This window comes from Ambystoma mexicanum, chromosome 4p, assembly GCF_040938575.1.
Source record: "Ambystoma mexicanum isolate Mex_15411 chromosome 4p, UKY_AmexF1_1, whole genome shotgun sequence".
Taxonomy (NCBI): Eukaryota; Metazoa; Chordata; class Amphibia; order Caudata; family Ambystomatidae; genus Ambystoma; species Ambystoma mexicanum.
The window spans coordinates 882,305,995-882,324,451 of NC_090927.1; positions in this window are offsets into that span (position 1 = coordinate 882,305,995).

Genomic DNA, 18,457 nt, shown 5'->3' on the forward strand with positions numbered 1-18,457 from the left:
TGCACACTCTTCCTCCTCGAGACTCCCAACATAGACAGGGTTATCATAATAACACTCTTCTATTGATCATGAATGTGAACCATGCGATTCTTAACAGAACAAAATGCTGGGTGTTTTCACACTTGCCACAAAACAGGGAAAATGGGTTGGGCTGGTGTATTCATCCTCTTCCTCTAACTACTGCATGTTACGCCTCAATAAGGGCACTATTCTTTGGTCATTGGAATGACATTATTTCTGGGAACTTCGATGGGACTAATCTGAATGAATTCGAAAAACGAGTCCTGACACCTTTGGGATGTTCCCTCTTTGCAAATAGTAACAAACTCAATGTTGCTTCTATTGGGCCTTCTGATAGACTCTCTTGACTTTTTCAATCACTGATTTCTTTCAATATGGCTCCCGTAGGAAACCGGGATGCCATGCCTCCTTCCTATACTATCAATCATAGCCCCAATGCTGTTTCCTTCTGTATACAAAGGGATGGTTCTCAGCCAATGGGTACATTTGAGGGTTGTACAAACATTGCAAATTTAACCAGTGAGGACAGACCTTTGTATGTAGGAGATCCCGTTTACTTTGTTTGTGGTAATTAAGCCTTTCCTTGGTGCCTAGAGATTGGCAGGGTACTTGTTAAATGGGTATCTTGTTACCAGGGGTATATGTGGCCAGCACCTCTGAAGTCTCTAGAGCTCGTCCAAGGCGGTACAAATAATGAATTTCGAGGATATTAGAAGACTAGCAAGGGTATTGGAGAAAACCATCAACAGAACCACCGATATTCTATACAACATGATGCTAGAGCAAAAGGCCATTAGATTAGTGGCACTTCACAATAGGATGGTGTTAGACGTCATCCTAGCTGAGCGTGGTGGGGTATGTATATTGGTGGGATCTGCGTGCTGTGTTTTCACACCTGACTCCTCCCCCACCATATTCAACGCAATACAAAATCAGCATACCTTGAGTGCGGAAGTACATGTCCCAGAGGGAAACTGGAATCTTAGTGCTTGGTTCTGGGATTTGTTACGTTCATGGGGTTGGAAGCTCTTTGCTGTCCTAATGATAGTTCTTGGTGTTCTACTATTTTGTTGCTGTTGTATACAATGACTTCCTGCCATATGTTTGATGTTAGGAGGCTGTTGTGCACAAACTATAGGTACATTAGGAACAAAAGTAAATGCACCCAAGAAAACTGCTTACACTTTTGTACTGAAGGATATTACTATCCAGGAACTTATGGTGATTGATATTTCTGAAGAATGTGATTCAGGATGTACGGACATTGAGACGTGGGGTTTTGAGTAAAGCGAGTGTTTGAGTAATGCTCTTGGCTTAGGCCAAAAGGAGGGTTTGTTAAACTGTATTCATATAATACCAACTTGCTATGAATATTGGCCTAAGGCCATTCACGTTGCACAGAAAACCACGTCTGAAATGTTTCAATTTTCGATCAACTTTGCCACCATTTTAAGAATCATCAGCCATTTTGATTTTGACTACTGCTTTGTGTTCTAAAATGGTGGACTGTGTTTTCAACTTGCAGCCGAGCCGAACGACCTTTGAGTTTTGTTAATATTTAGGCTGACCGAGAGCAGACTCTTTGTTCAATGCAAAGAAACATTGTGACTCGAATGAACTGCAATCCAAGAGTTGTCTGCGCTCACAAGCCTCATCCTCATATAAATATAAATAACGACACAATGTAGAACAAACTCAGATCGTGTGCTTTTGCTGAACTGCATTGTAGCGATTCTTGATACAAGGCTTACTCTTAATCAGAGAACCAATGGCATCATTGTAACTCCAAGGACATGCAAACTTGTTAAATCCATTGTACAATATTGTAATATTTGACATGTGAACTGGGCACAAACTTTAGCATGTAACATATTAGTTTGGAGAGGGGCTGGACAATGTTTGAAAAACTGTATAAAAGTGTCTGTGTTAAGACGTCCAGCACTCTCACCCCTCACTGTGTCTGCTGGTACACACTGCAAGGTGTTGGTAGCCAGATAGCTTTCTGTTTGCTTTGGTCATTCAGACTGTTCCTTTTATATAAGGGATTATCTCATACTCTATTGTGCGTTATTTACATATGATCAATTGTTTTAGGTGGAGTAGGTTGTATTCCTTAATTTATATCTATCAAATCTTGGAGGGACTCCAATTGTTTGGATGCAGAGTTGAAAGAAAGGTAGGGGAAGGAAAAGGAAAGAAGGAACAGGTGGGGAAAGGGGAGAAAAGGAGGAGGAGAGGAAAAGAGAAGAGAGGGATAGAGAAGGGAGGACAGAAGTAGAAGAAAATAAAAAGCCAAGAAAAGTGGAAAAAGAAGAAAGAGGGAGAAAGGACTAGAGGCGTGGTGTTAGCCTCATTTGCTTTTATTTGAGATTAGTACAAAAAGATCTATTTACAGGAGGATATTTTACTCTTAATTTCGGGCGTCAGATGGATATTTTTACTCTGAATTTCTTAATGCATGGTCACCATGTCAGATCTACATTGTGTATCAGATGTGCTCCTGTCATCTATGGTTTCTACATAAAAAAAATTCCCCATTCTACTGAACAGTTAAGGACATTCTTTACTGTATCCAAATTGTAAATCCACCTTTGTTCACATTTTCTAAGGGAAGAGTCTCTGTCGCCCCCTCGTTTTAATACATGCACTGTGTGTATTAGGCCATACAAGTTTCTGCGCATGAGGAACCGGAAGCACCATTGTTTGTGAATGAAGATTTCCCAATTATAGCCTCTTTGATAGAGGCCAGTAGACCTGAGCCACCACCGCACAAAAAAAAGCAGTGCAAAAATGCAAGAATATTTACTGGATGAGAAAAGATGAGAAGTCTCAACCGAAAGTAATAATGGACAGCTGCTCAGAAGCCTAGGATTTATCAGAGCATTACTCACTTGTAAGGCCTTAAAGTTGGACAAGAGACCCCAGTCAATTTGTGGCAGGCAAAGTCCTAATCGAGTGCCTCCTTCGACAGTCCAGCACTTTGGGGCCATTCTTGTGCCATTCTTGTGTCTGTTCAAACAGATACTACCTACTTGGTCTCATTTTCCTCTACTGATAAGAAAGTCATAGGGAGCTAGTGTCCTGGGGAGGGTAGCTCACTTATGCTAACCGGAGAGAATGGTCATCATCTTATTTGGTTCATAGGCACTGTAGTTATGCACAAACTGAAGAAGCTTTGTTTAGCGGACAGAACAAGGACAAGTCTCCCATTGTGACCATGGGCCATTGGCCCACATTACCAAATAGAGGGGGGTTGGCTTTGCCCTGATATGGAAAAACGAACTGAATTGAGGAGCTCTCCGAGGGCCCAACTGGCCGGTAGTTGAAAAACTACATCTATTCAACACGACTCTAACGTTTCACAGATTAATGTTAATTATAGTGCTTGTGCAGCTGCAGACACACTGCACGACAAAATATGTGCTTCACCTAAGTCTTTTGTAACAGTAGGCAAGCTAAAGGAGGTCAGGAATGAACCTAAAGTATTCAGTATTTTAAAGGCTGCAAGTGTTTGGGCAAGATGGGGGGTGATCAGGACACTTTAAATAGGTCAAGCTTTGTGACCAGCGAAGTGACAAAATCAGAACCTTTTTGTGGGGCTAATGTACAATGGAACAACATGATTTTGTTAGAAATTTTCCTTAAGAATGACCCAACTAATTATAAATAGATCAGCCATTTTAATAGTGCTTTCTGAGATACCTAAGTTATACAGTTTACGCACCAGGGATATTGATTGAGTGGAGCTTTGCCACCCCTCCCGTACCAACACTGCGACCATCCACGTGACATCTAACTTGGTCACAGAAGCCATTCTTCGTGAAACAACTCATTTTCATAAATCTTGGGTTTGAAGTGAGTGAAATATTGCTGTTTAAAGACAATAGAGGGGATGATTTGGCACATCAGAATCAATAAAGCAAAATGACTTCATAATAGCCCTTGAAAACAAGGGGGGAAACCACAGAAGCGTTAACTTCACGAAGAGTGGACTGTAGGTGAATGGGATGAGCGAGATTGGTCTTGGCACCCTTGAGCCATTACAATTGACAGGAATGATGACGCTAGATACTATCCTGTATAGCCATAAAGAATATCTTTAAGTTACTGTCTTGGAATTTGAGGGGCCACACAGCGATTTTAAAAAATCCAAACCTTATTTCTATATTAAGAAATCACCAAATGGTATGTGTACAAGAAATTTGGCTTACAAATGCCCTAAATATAGATGGATACTGTACATTTTTAAAGCTACCAGTAAGGTGGATGTGGGAAGACCAAAGGGTGGCCTTATTACCTATTAAAATCAGGGTGCTGGATGGCTGAAGCCAAGTAAGTGTCCTCAATTACTTGAGCTTTGGCAACTGAATTTGGGCTTCAGTTCTCTGGGTTAATGGTCTGGATATTGCTAATTAACCTCTTGTGGCATGTGGAAGTGATGCCTTTGCATACATTTCTAGGCAATTTGAGATTTCGTGTTGCCACATGGAGGGTTAGTGGAACCTTAGGGCACATTAACATTTTAGGGGATCTGAACTGTACTTGCAGGTCGATTGACTCTGACAGTATACATTAATCATTTGTGTTTCCCAATGATCACTCCACGATGACGATTTGTAACAGAGACAAATGGTCTATGTGTATGCATTCATTGGGCCCATTGAAAGTGAATGGCTAAATTAAAGGAGATGAAGGGGAAAAATATACATTGTTTAGGGATGAGTCGATATCCACTCTGGATTATATTTGTATGGACAATTATCTGTTTAATATCTGTTTAGACCTTTGCATGACAGACACTTCCTGAAGTGAACATTGTTTATTGAGTTGCGCTCTAAATTCTCTTGTTTCTTCAACATGTGTATATGTACCCAAAATGGTGGTTAACATGGGAGGTAAGAGTGTAATTGAACAAGAGATCTATACAAAAATGTAATGCTAAAGTTCAGCATGTTATGGATACCACTGATTTACAGTTTAAAATGAGATTGTTTTCAATTGACTGTTTGGAAGAAATGATCATTTAAAATGTGAATGCCAATTGCTCCCTGGCCATTAGGACATGACACAGTTTAAACAGGGAACAGTGAATTCTCACTCTTTTGAAGAACTGATCGCGCATTCAAAGCATGAAATGAGAGAAACAGTTAAGTCAGTAAAGAACTCAAGTATCCCCAAATTAGAGAGACATAATTAGATCATCAAAATCGTATAAAATTGGACCGAAGGCCAAAGAGCAAGATTACAACATCAAAAATAAAGCAGGTCACTTCTGGTCCTTTGTCAATTCGTTTAAGAATTTTAAAAAGGCAGTTCAAATAAATGCAGTGTCTGAATCGGCTTGGGTCAACCATTTTGTATACTAGATCATGTTAGAAGAGAGCAGGGTACAAACTGCAGTATAGATTTCTCACTATAGAGGATCCTGGACATAATTAAGGTATCAAGTGACTCAAGGGTCCCTGGTCCTAATAAACTTTCAAATAAATTGTTCAAAGGGAACCCCTTAAGCTGGGCTACAATTATATCACTCTATTTTATGGATGTACGAAAAAAAGGATGGTTATTCAGCATCCTGGAGGATTTCCTATATAATTCCAGTGAATAAGCATGGCCTTCACTCAGACCCTAGGAATGATCACCCTATTTCAATTTTAGACACTGATAGTAAGATCTACGTGGTGGCTCTCTTGAAACATCTAGAGCAGTGGGCGAAAAGCATTGGGCATCCGAGTCAGTGGCAAAACAGGCTTTAAGAAGTTAAATGGAACCGTGTTAATTGGGTTAATTCTTAAAATCTGTCAAAACCTGTTACCGCAAGGCCATTATAAGTCTATTCATTTAGCTTCCATAGATCTCAGTTTAGCCTTCGAATCAGTTAGTCACAAATTGCTTTGGGCAAACATGAATAGGTGGGGGATCCCGCAGGTCTATTAAAACTCATTATTAGGCTTTGTAAGGACATGTATGGGATTTTATTGCCAGCATACAATATTCAGCATTTTTGCCAGCATACAATATACAGTAGAGAAACACAGCCAGGCCCAGTTTGAAACTGCAGGCATTCAGAGAACACATAAAAAAATACAGTGTACTGCCACGTAAAATAAAGAGGTGCACAATTTATATTGGATGTATGGAAACTGCATTAGAATACATAACTGATTAACATTTCCAACATTACTAAAGTACTAATTTCAATTTCTCTAACAGTCTTCTGTGCATAATGAAATACAATCTTTGGGTGCACTGTTTGAAATAAATTTTTCCATGAGGAAGTGCACATTAGCGTTTTCTTCAGCTTGTCGAGAGCAGAAATATGTAAGATGCAGGTAGCAAAATGAAACAGTTGCTCTGGAAATCAAGTCTTCATTGTATTGAAAACGAAGGCTGGCACAGGGCGCATTCTTTTTACTCTGAGTTGTAGAAATTGTAGGTAGACAAGCCACGCCACAGAGGTCTGAATCAGAGTTTTCCTAAAGAAGTAAAGTGAGGGGAGTTGGCAGTTCGTGCTGGGTTCAGGAGACGGACAGTGCCATATCTGTCGAAATCCAAGTGGGTTGAGTGCTAGCTATGGGCATTTTCAGCTCGCAGCTCATCACACATATATGGAGGAGTTTTGCACTGGGTCTGCATCTGCGAATACAGCGAGGTCGTGCAGGGACTTCAAATTCCATTGACCTTGGTGAGTTAGTACCAAGTGAAGAAAAGTAACATGATGTACGAGTGTTGCCAGAATTGTTGGCAGTGCAGGGAGGTTAGAAAAAAAAATACATGTTTATTTCTTTCTCTATGTTCAAAGAGTGGGAACATAAATTCGTGTTTGCAAAATATATGCTTGTTTCTGTTGTTCTTTATATCTTGCAGGTGATGCTGTAAATATCATGTGGTAAGATTTTGTGGCTTGTAAATGGCATGTAATACAAAGTGTACATAAAAACAATTGAGACTTAAGTGTCATTCATGCATCTTTGAATTATTTATGTAAGTGAAGCACAGAGAGGATGTTTATATCAGTGCAGTAGTGCATTTACCAATTTACCACTGTAATTGAAATAGCAAACAAAAGAAAGTCAGTAGTAAATATCTATAAGGTAAAAGATGTATGTGCAATGTAATGAGTGATTCCGTCCTTGCATGCTGATGGGAAGGGGTGCCTAATCTGGCACATAGATTACTGGATGTACATAAGCCAGTAATATCAGCCACAAACTATAGGCGGCACCTTGAATAAACTCATTGGGTTCTCTGAAGTGTTCCAAGTCTGGGGCTCTCTATGGGCGACTAGAAGTCATTCTAATAGAAAGGAAAGGTTTGTTTTATGATGGAGTTATAGTATGATAAAAAACATGCTCACCACTATACCACAGTAATAAGATAATTCTGAAAATACTGCAAAGTAAGATACCACTAAAATTACCGCCAATACAAGCTAACAAGATATGGTCACTAAAATAAAGTGATACCAAACCCACTATAAATGTAAGGCTAGTTTACTGCCAAATTACTGCCAATATTTTTACGGTAAGAAAATACCGTCAAATCCCACATTTACCCCAATAAGACAAAATTTCTTACAGATATGGTGCATTGGCCGGTAAAATAGACTGTAGAGCATCTACTGGGCGTGGCAGGTGTGTCTAACACTACCATACGTGCATTAAAGGGAACTCATTTTAGGAGAGCAGTGTGACACTGGAAGTGAATCTCAGAAATGTCTCAAATGGAGGCCACATTCCCAGAGTTGGTCCAATAGCTGGAGGCAAAATTATATGCACATGGAACATGGTTATCAAATAATGCCACAGAGTGCCATGACCGTATCTATGGGGAAGTTCAGAAAGATTGTATTCTCAAAACGGTTCTAAATCACAGGTAGGGATCAACAGACTTCTTGCTCTGTGAGCATATAGTTTGAATATACAAGAAGAAAGTCCTATATTCTATCCAGTGTCACCTTACACATTGGAGATCCTTGAAAAATGATTGCAACGTGACTCACAAATTGTGTTTCTACTTGTGTTGTTTTAACATATTGTATGTGTTTTATGTACTATGATCATTTTTATGATTGTTTTATGAAATTGATTGATTTATGATTAATATAATGTTGTGAAAATTGATTCCACTTGATGTGGGAAGAGTGTAAGGTGACACCGGATAGAATATAGGGCTTCCTTCTTGTATATAGAAGTTCAGAAAGAACCATTGGACATTTTTGAAGAAGGTAGCATAATTTAGGTCTGTCTTCTGAGATTATTAAATGCTGCTGATAAACATGCAGAGAAAGGTTGTCTGATACGGCTATGTGCCAAAACATGGTTCATATCAAATAGGCCCTGCGAATGCAAGAAAATGATGCCAAGCTGATTAGCAGGCTAAAAATTGAATAACATGGAGCTGGTGAACAGGAGAAAAAGTTAAGAGCAGAACTGGAGGTATGTCAAAAGGACATGCAGTCAAAGTGTAAAGAACTTGACACTCAATTGTCCCAAACGAAGAAACAGTTTGAGGATAGTGAGCAAGAATCAAAACATTAGTAGGACACATTAGACAAGATAAAGATGAGGTTATTTTGGAAATGCAAATTTTACAAAAAGAACATTTCGAGAAATAAGGTGAGCTTCAGAATGCTGAACAGGAGATAGCTAAAATGTTTCAAGAAAGAGACAAGCGAGACAGAGTTTAAAGAATGCCAAATGCAAATGAGCGATATGCAAAATGTGATTAATAAGATGGGTGATGAAAACAATTACTTGCGTAAGGAAGCAGATCGACTCCTTAAAAAGTGCAAGGATTTGGAACAGCAGATATGCACTTTCATGTCCCAGGACAAACGACAGGGCACCACATTCAATGGAATTGAGGTGAATTCCATCTCTATACGAGGAGATAGTGCCCCAGTGGCTGTGCTGGTGTTTGAGCTTAGTTTCAGTGCCTTTGGGGGGTTTGACACACCCATTGGGGGCAGCCACCAATCCCATACACCTGAAATAAGGGTTGAATCACAAAGTAGTGCAATCCCAAACATATCACCAAGTAGTCCTATCAAGATAATGAAATCAATCAAGGCTCTGATCAAACCATTCAAAAAGGGAGTGGAGTGCTGTATAGAGTACCACTTAGAAGTGGTGCACAATATATTTAAAGATCTCCCTATACCTAAGGAACAATATAAACAATACTTTAAATTAACTCTGGACGCTCCCACAGCGAGAATCATCAGAGGATTAAATGAACAGCAGAACAAGACATGGGCAGAATTTAAAAAAGAGATTAGATGTTATTTTACTCCCTTCCAGTCATTACAGGAGGCAAAAAAGTTGCATACATGATTACAGCTGGGCCAAATATGTCCCCTTGCCAATTTCTGCAAGACTTAAAAAGAGCTTTTTATCGTTTTGATGTATTTTTCAATCCCAATTCCAATGAGTCTAAAACTGCTTATTTTTATGGTTTGCGGAGAGACATTATATCACAGTTAGTCCGCGAATTTGATCGTGAGAAGTCCCTTAAATGGATTGTGCACCAAAGTACAAAACTATATGAAGTGCTCTACTGTCAGGGTAGAGAGAGTGATAAAATGAAAGATACCAGATCAAAATCTAAAGAATCCTCGGCAACAGTAATGGAGATCAGGTCAGCTAAATTGTTACTTGAGTCCGCTCAAACTCAAGGCAAAAATAATGTGATACCCTCTGCACCAATGTTTAAGTCACATGATACTAGTAATAGGGAGAGCTACATTAGCCCTAGGTATCTAGGAGACAGGCCCCGGGCAGGATATCGGCCTGATATGTCAGGTATGAACAATAATCAGAGACAAAATCAGGATCAAAGAAGTAATGGTCCCTACCAGACATTGGGGACACAGAGCAGATTTGACCCCAACACGATGATATGTGGCAACCAGGATAGACCCCGGTATGTGGATCGATTTACTGAAAATGGGAATTAGCATAGGGGACAATACTCACAAAATGACAGACAGGACATGAGGCAGAATATGAATTATGCTCCACTTCAATACAATCAATCACCACCACCAGGGGATTACAATTAAAGAATATGTACACCCTGCTCCCCGTCCCACATGAATCAAGAGTTCAGAAACAACTCAAATAGGAATCTCTCTCTTGAGAGATACCAGAATAGATTTAACCAGGGGGGAAACAACCAATATCAGCATAGGCCGCAAAGAGAAGATTCTAGAGAGATGGAAAGATTCTAGTGTCTCGAGGCCAAAGTATAAATGTTGGCAAAACAAATAGGAAAGCTATGTACGGCTCAAAAACAGTCATCAAATGAGGGCGCAGAAGGCCATAGGAGCGACCTGGTGGCTTCTGATAATAAGTGACTAAATATTCATGACACCTGCAATGATAAAAGACAGATTTCCCTGATCTGGTTTTGCATAATGACTCTGAGCTACTTAATGATTTAAAAACGAAAATATTGGCAAATGAACATGTGGCAGAAATTGCAAATACATTTAAGAAAGAGGTTTGGTTTAACCTGGAGTTAAATCAAATGTTGGAAATTTGCACAAATGAAAAAGGAAAACGAGAAAAACATGAAATTCCAAAAGAACAAAGAGACAGATTTAAGAAAGACACCTCATGCATGGATAAAATAATTGATCAGGGAGTAAGTGTGGATGTTAAAACGCCCTCCCTAGACAATCAAGATACTAATAAATTGCAGGCAGGAAGAATAAGTACTAAAAAGGAGAGTAGAGATCAATAACCCGAAGAGTTCTTTGAGCCACAGATTTTTGAGGAAATTAAAAAGACTGGTATCATGCCAAATACCCACAAATGCCCAAAATTAGAAAGTGACAATTCATCAGGTGATGTTTATATGCATATTCAGTTGGAGGATTGTAGTGTGGACTCCCGGATGGAAGGGCGAACAGTGGCCACACTCCAATGGACCTCTGAATATGGAGAGATGAGTATGGTTTCTCAAATGGAAATGGACAGAAAGGAGGGAAAGATGTCCTTTCATTTACCAATGTGCTTAGCCAAGAGTGAGAAGGGTCTGAGAAAGGTGAATCCTGAAATCTGTAAGAATTCACACTTTTTGTGTTCATTAGAAAAAGTTGAAGACAGATATTATGCTCCCATTACTATGGAAGAGAAGTGCAATACATTTGCCATGATTGACACAGGCGTCCGGGTCACGATTATGTCCAAAGAATTGGTAAAACGTATCAATGAAGGGAGGTCTCCACAGAATCATATCAAAGTGAGACAGAGTGAAGGCCCAGTACATAATTTTAATGGTGAGGAGGTGCCTATCGAGGGTGTCAGCCAGGTTGACATAAAGATAGGAAAACACAGAATGGAACAGGAAGTATTGATCACATCTTTTTGTGAAATTCCATTCCTGATGGGAACAGATTTCCTGAAAAGATTGTCTCCTTTCATTGATGGGGTAAATGGGGTTCTGTGGTCTTTAACAAAAAAACCATTGAGGCCAAGAAAATAAAGTCACAAAACAGCAGTGTAAATGAATGCCATACTGTTGCCAAATCGAATGATGCAGTTTGCGGTGTACCTACAGAATAGCTGTGTGCCTAGTGTCACCGTTATTTTGATGTGTCAGGACAAAACGCAAAATAAAAGGGAAAAACAATCTATGCAGATTTATTTGGACCCTAGGAAGAAATGGCATACTGAAATAGATGAACACACATTGCGCTTCTATTTAAAAGAGAAGAAGTACAAACAGAACACCATTCCTAAAGCAGATTCAGAAAAACACACCACCACCCTTGCTGAAATACACATGGAAGATGAGCAGCCATGGATTCACATTGGTATAAAGGTCATTCTAAAATGATAAAAGACACTTTGGCGCTTGAACAGGAAAGGAGTTTTATTAATGAGAAACTACTTCAGAGAATAATGGAAAAGAAGGAAATCCCAAAATTTAGAATGAAAAACCAATATATCTCTGGTTTGGACAATCCAGATTTTGAAAATCAAATTGCAAGTGCATGTTAAAGATTAATATTGGGCGAAAAACCATCTACCACAATGTGTGGATAGTGAGTGGAACACAAAATGATTTTATTTGGGCAATGATATCATACACAGGATGTGCATGGTATTTGATTTCCTTAACCAAAAAATATGGTCCCTGCTAGGCGGGCCTGCGCCCGAATTTGAAGACAAGAGAAAGGCTTATCATTGTGCACAGTTGGTACCATATGCAATTGAATTACAGGTGAAGAAGGATATTACTATCCCTGCATTCACCAAGCAGGTTGCTATAACACTAAAGTGCAAGAATGTACAGCAAATGAAGGATTCTGATGCATTTGTGTGCTTGAATGAATCCATGAAACAGCAAGGGCTGGATTATGAATATACCTCATTGATAGATGTTGGGGAGGGGTCCGTCAAAATTATGGTGTATAATAAAGGATGTCAAGATATTCATTTAGAAGAGAATTCCTTACTAGGAATGGGCATACAAAAATCTCACTATACTGCAGATTTCAATAACATGGTGATTGGAAATATCCCTGAGAGAGTGTAAGACAGTGTGCTGCCACCAGGAGAATTGTGTAGTATTTGACTTAAATGAAAATTAAACAGAAAATCAGCACATTGAAATGGAATCTGATATGTCAAAATATTTAAAAGTAGCAGTTTTGCAGAGAAATACAGCCACACAGTTAGAAGAAAGCACAGAGGTTCCTCCACTGGAGAATTTCCCAGAATTTCCAAAAATGGTAGAGGAGCAGATTCTGTTAGCAGACGCATGTGATAGCGAAGAGGATAAGAATGAATTGAGAAAAATATTTATGGAATTTTAGGAAGTTTTTGCCAAAGACTCATATGATTGCGGCCTAACTGATTTACATGTTGACACATTAACATAGGGGTGTTGTAGAAATCCAGTGTTTGTGCGCCAATATCGATTGCCACTGGCATGCTTAGAGTCATTGGCAGAGATAATTAAAAACTTGGAGTCTAGAGGAATTATCAGACCCATTCATAGTACCTCCAACTCTCCTATTTTGGGTGTATTAAAGCCAAATGGTCACTGGCGTCTGTGTGCAGACCTGAGGCAATTAAATAAGAGTGCCAGTGTCTAGATGGCTGCTGCCATTCATTGATCAAGGCCTTGCTCAAGTGCATGTGTCAAAGGTATTTACCACATTAGATCTTACATCTGGATACAGGTGTGTGCCATTGGCAGAGGACATTCAGAATTTATTTGCATTTTCATTTGATAAAACGCAATACGCTTGGTCTAGAACACCATTTGGGTATGTCAATAGTGGGAGCGAATTTGGCATATTTTTGAGAAAGGCTATGCCAGATGCAGCGGAAAGAGGAACCATAGTTTATGTAGATGATGTTCTGATAAAAAATGAAAAATTAAAAAATCACTTTGATGAAATTAGACATGTACTTAATCGCTTTCAAAAGGGGGGTGCCAAGGTATCTTTACAGAAAGCGCAATGGTGTAAGAAAAAGGTGAACTTCCTAGGCCATGAAGTAACTGAACGTGGGTTAAATCCACAAGAAAAAGGTGGAGGCCATACAGAAATTGAACGATCCTAGAAACATGAAAGGTTTAAAAAGCTTATTAGGAATAATGGGATATAACAAGAAATGTATTGAAAATTATGCTGAAATCACCAACCATTGACTAAACTATTGAAGTTGAATACGCCCTGGAAATGGGAAAAGGAGCAATCTGAGGCAGTTGAAAGTCACATAAAGGCCCCATGCTTGGCGTACCCCATAAAGAACAGAGATTTCTTTATAGAAATAGGATTCACTGAGCAGTGTATGTCAGCTGTGTTAGCTCAAAAACATGATTTGAACTACAAACATATTGCTTATGCGAGTAAGGCATTTTCTCAGTTTGAAATTAAATTCAGTGAATGTGAGAAGGCTCTTCTGACCACTGTGTGGGTATTGCAACATTTTCATCCCATTGTACAAGGGGGGAAAAGGTAATCATTCAGACAAATAATCAACTGTTGCAGTTTTTACAGAGTAAAAGGATTAGATCAGGCAATCTAGCTCAATCCAGAATTACTTCATGGACATTGGCATTGCAAGGCTTCCCTGTAGAAGTGAGATATGGCCAGAATAAAAAGAGTTCAATTGCTCAAAGGTTAGCAGATTTACATGACTGTGCATCTGAATGTGTATCAGATGAAGTAGAGGTGGAGTCTAGTTTGCAGGAGTTTGAACAGTCACCACACAAGGCTTTTGATGAAAATACATGCAAGAATTTACCAACTGTATATGTTGATGGATGTGCTTTTCACATTGAAAATGACAGCAATAAACAGTTGGTGTCAGGGATAGGAAATGTCTGGTTGAGATGTGAGGATATTCCTAGTATGGGAATGAGAATTGGGGCTAGGAGTAGCCAGATAGCAGAGTTGGCAGCCATTTATAAAGCAATCACTACTGCAGTTGAGAAGAAATTCAGTGGAATTGTCCTGGTGACTGATTCTGATTATGCACGAAATAGCTTTGTAGAATATATGCCTAGCTGGAAAGCAAGGTGCATGCTCACATATAACAAAAAGCCCCTCAAACATGGGAAAATGATACAGGCTATAGACAAATTAGTGTCAGAGAATGATTTAACAGTATACTGGAGGAAGATCTGTGGACATTTGAAAACACCAGGAGAGAATAAGGAGGGAAATGATAAAGCAGATCAATTAGCCAAGATTGGGGCTGTTATGGGAAAGTTGTTACCCATTGAACAATTAATTGGTGAAATACAAATAGATGCAGTTACACCCTCTAAACCTCCAAAAGAAGTTGACCAACCAGTAGTGCAATGGACTTATGATACAGGAGATCAAGATCTGATTGAGACGCAAAAAGATGATCTAATATTGGGGATCTATTATAATTATTTGATGGATCCCGAACAAAATCCTTTAACTGAAAATGATTGTACAGGAAAAGAAGAGTTGAGGGTGTTATTAAAGAATAAAAAACGGATTGAACTACAGGATGGACTTATGATCAGGGAATCCATAACAGGACAGATACAGTGGGTGGTACCTCTTTCATTCAGAGGGCTAATGTTACACCAGCTGGACACGGGGTCACAAAAGACTTTAGGGATACTGAAAGATTATGCTTACTGGCCACACATGACAAAAGATGTGGAATTATATACCAGGGGGTGTCTCGTATGTGCAAAATTTAAACCTTCTTCACCAATGCATAGAGCCCCACTGATGAATGTTAAGACGGATTTCTGAACTCTGTCCTGGTGGCGCAGAAGTTCAGAAGGCCAACCTAATTACTTGGAACAGGGTAACCTCTGGACGAGCCAGACCAATCAAGGTAGCGATCGCGGCGGTCAAGACTAGGTCTCAAGAGGGGTGAGGGTGACTGAAAGCCCGCAATGAGCACACAAAGCAAGATCACTTACAAACTACTCCAAACAGTTGTTATATCAAAAATATATACACATTTATTTTAAGGCCTTTAAAGCAATGACCGTAGCAAGAAAATCACAATATCACAATATTAAGCCAACACATACCATATCAACACAATATATATACAAATACGACAGTCGCAAGCGTTATATGCACAAAATGTGTAGTCCACCTGAAAGGGAAGGAAAACAGGCAGTGCGATAATGCTTTAGACTCAGTTCGCCTTCAGAGGCACCTAACTAGATGGAAGTCCGGGCCCTGCGAAGAGTGGAGCCTTGTGCTCAAAGTACCTGCACACGCTGGTGCCAACGGGCAAAAGGAGAAGCTCTTCGGAGGAAGTCAGGCAGTTCGGGTTAGTGCACAACAGAAGAAGAACAGATTCCGCGACTCAAGCGCAGCCTCCACAGTGAGCAGAAGCAGAGCGCGAGTATGGACAAAAGGGTGCTGTTTTTACACAGCGGGGAAAATAAATGGGCTACTGCAGGAGGGCGACCTGATCCTAGCTATACTACTCACCGGTCCCCGATGCAAGCAGACCCAGGCTTCTCCACTTTAGTTTCAGCAGCCGGCAGGTTCAGAAGAGCCGGGAATGCCTCGTCGTCGTGTAGAGAAAAAAGACGTCCCAATCAAAGAAACCTGCACAGTTTTGTCACCACAGCTTGGCAACGGAGCGGCCGTGTGTATCTGGGCCAAATGTACACTACTCACTTCAGACTTGGGAACGCCAAGTGTACTAAGCGTGTGAGAGTGACAAGGACTCGAAATACAACACAACCTGGCGGCGGTTACAGAGCAGGACTCCCGTGTAAGCTGGTCAGTCAACTGGATGGCCCAGAGACGCTTCCGAAGGCTTACTGGCAGGAGATGATGAAGTCGCCGAGAATAGCTGTTCCTGCTATTCCAAAGGTTGAAGCACCAGTACAGGCCTTCTGGTTCGATCAAAGGAGGAAAGGGTTTCACAGGACGACAGCAGTGCAAAGGAGGGGTCCTTCAGCGGGTCACCAGCGATTCCTCGGTCCAGCCTCTTGGTTGCAGGATACTTGGCTCCTGTATTCCTTCGTTCGTGAGAGCTCAGGAGATCGACATGGTAGTGGTGTTTCCAGCCCCCTCTTATCCACGGTTCCCTTTGCGCCAAAACGGAGGGGAGCCAATGGGAGATCCGCTCATCAACACACACACCATTCATGGACCAATCACGGACCACGGCGCTCCCAGACATTCACACCACCCTAGACTCTCTGGCACCCAGGATGTGTATTGGGACCAGACATCCCAGCCCACACCCTGGAGGCACACAAAAGACATGTAGAAGCCTGCGAAAGCATCCGTGTTTCGCGGGAAAGTACATGCCCAAATAAGGAAGGCCCCGGGTCGCTCGACCTGGGGAAGGTGAAGGGAGCAAGACGGTCAGTGGACAGGACAAAGGAGCCTCGTGGTCTGGCCATTTTGGGAGCCAGGCCAACATTTTGGGTTCAGCGCGAAAAACGCGCTTAGAACGCCAAAAGGAGCTCAAAATACACAAAACGATCGCTGCCACCATTCCAGTCCCTGAATGACTTGCACCGATCACATACAATCCTAAACGAGTATCTAGGGCCTGTAGAAGGCTAGAGACCCAAGAGAGCTGTAACTTATCTTACAGTGCCCTCTTGTGTCATGTTGCACTAAAGCCGCAACATGATAAAAGAAACTACGGGAAACAGCGTTCCCCGGTACTGACTGTCTTAAGGGCATGTCAGTTTCCCCATAAGAAAAGGAGCGAAAGCCCAGAGGAGTGCGGCAGAAGGCTGCACTTCTCTGGCAAAGACAAGAACAAGGTGAAAAACAACAGCAAAAAGTTTAGGGGTTGCCACGTGGAAGGAAAATTACCTACAATTACGAAATCTTTCCTAACAATGAAAAGAGTTTTAACTCTTCCATGGTCAGATTTACAAATTGACTATGTAGGGCCTGTAAAGAGGTTGAGTAGGGGAAATCGGTATCTTTTGACCGTGGTTTGTTTGATGTCGAAATGGGTAGAGTGCATTCCTGCACCAGATTGTAGTGCGCAAACAGCAGCTACATTGCTGGTAAATCACATATTTTCAGGATTTGGGTTACCACAAACAATAGAGTCAGACAGAGGAAGTCATTTCACGAGCACCTTAATGAGCAAGGTGTGGCAGATATTAGGGGTAAAAAGGAAACTACATATCGCATATCGGCCCGCCTCTTCTGGGATTTACGATTACATCTTGTATTGATGGCAATTAGATCGACTCCTGCTACAGCGACAGGTATCAGTCCTCATGAGGTGTTAACAGAAAGGAAAATGGTACTGCCACAACATTTATTATACAGGACACATGAGCAGACACTTGTGAGTGTATCTACAGTTCACAAATATGTGGAAGAACTGAGGAAGCATTTACAAAATGCATTTGCATTTGTACAGCAAAATTTAGAAAGAGCGGCTGATAGTACAAAGTCATGTTATGATAAAAAGACATCTGTGAAAGTGTATAATGTTGGTGATCAGGTATGTAAGTTTCATTTTGGAAAGGCCATTTCAGATAGTGGATAAGGTGTGCCCAGTAGTTTATAAGATATTAAAGACAGAGGGTGAAATAGTGACAGAACAATTTGTTCATGTTAACCAAATTAAGCGCTGTCACCCTAAACACGAAGTCAGGAGGCTTGAGCAGGTATAGACAGGTTAAGTGCCCTGAATACATGGAAAAGAAAGATGCAGTGACTATTTTCATAGTGTCTCACGCCATAAAAAACTAGATATAATATTTAGTGTGGCGATAAATGCAAATGAAAGTACCACATATGGGAAGAGTGCGGTAATATTGGTAGAAGGTGCTGAATCAGGTTAAATAAATATGGTACAATGTGATTAAATGTTCTAAAAGAAAGTTTGTTTTGATGTATAATAATGTGACTGTATACTATATTGTTTTCTCTTTAACATGTGCTTAGTTGCAGATATTCAGAAGAGTAAATCAGAAT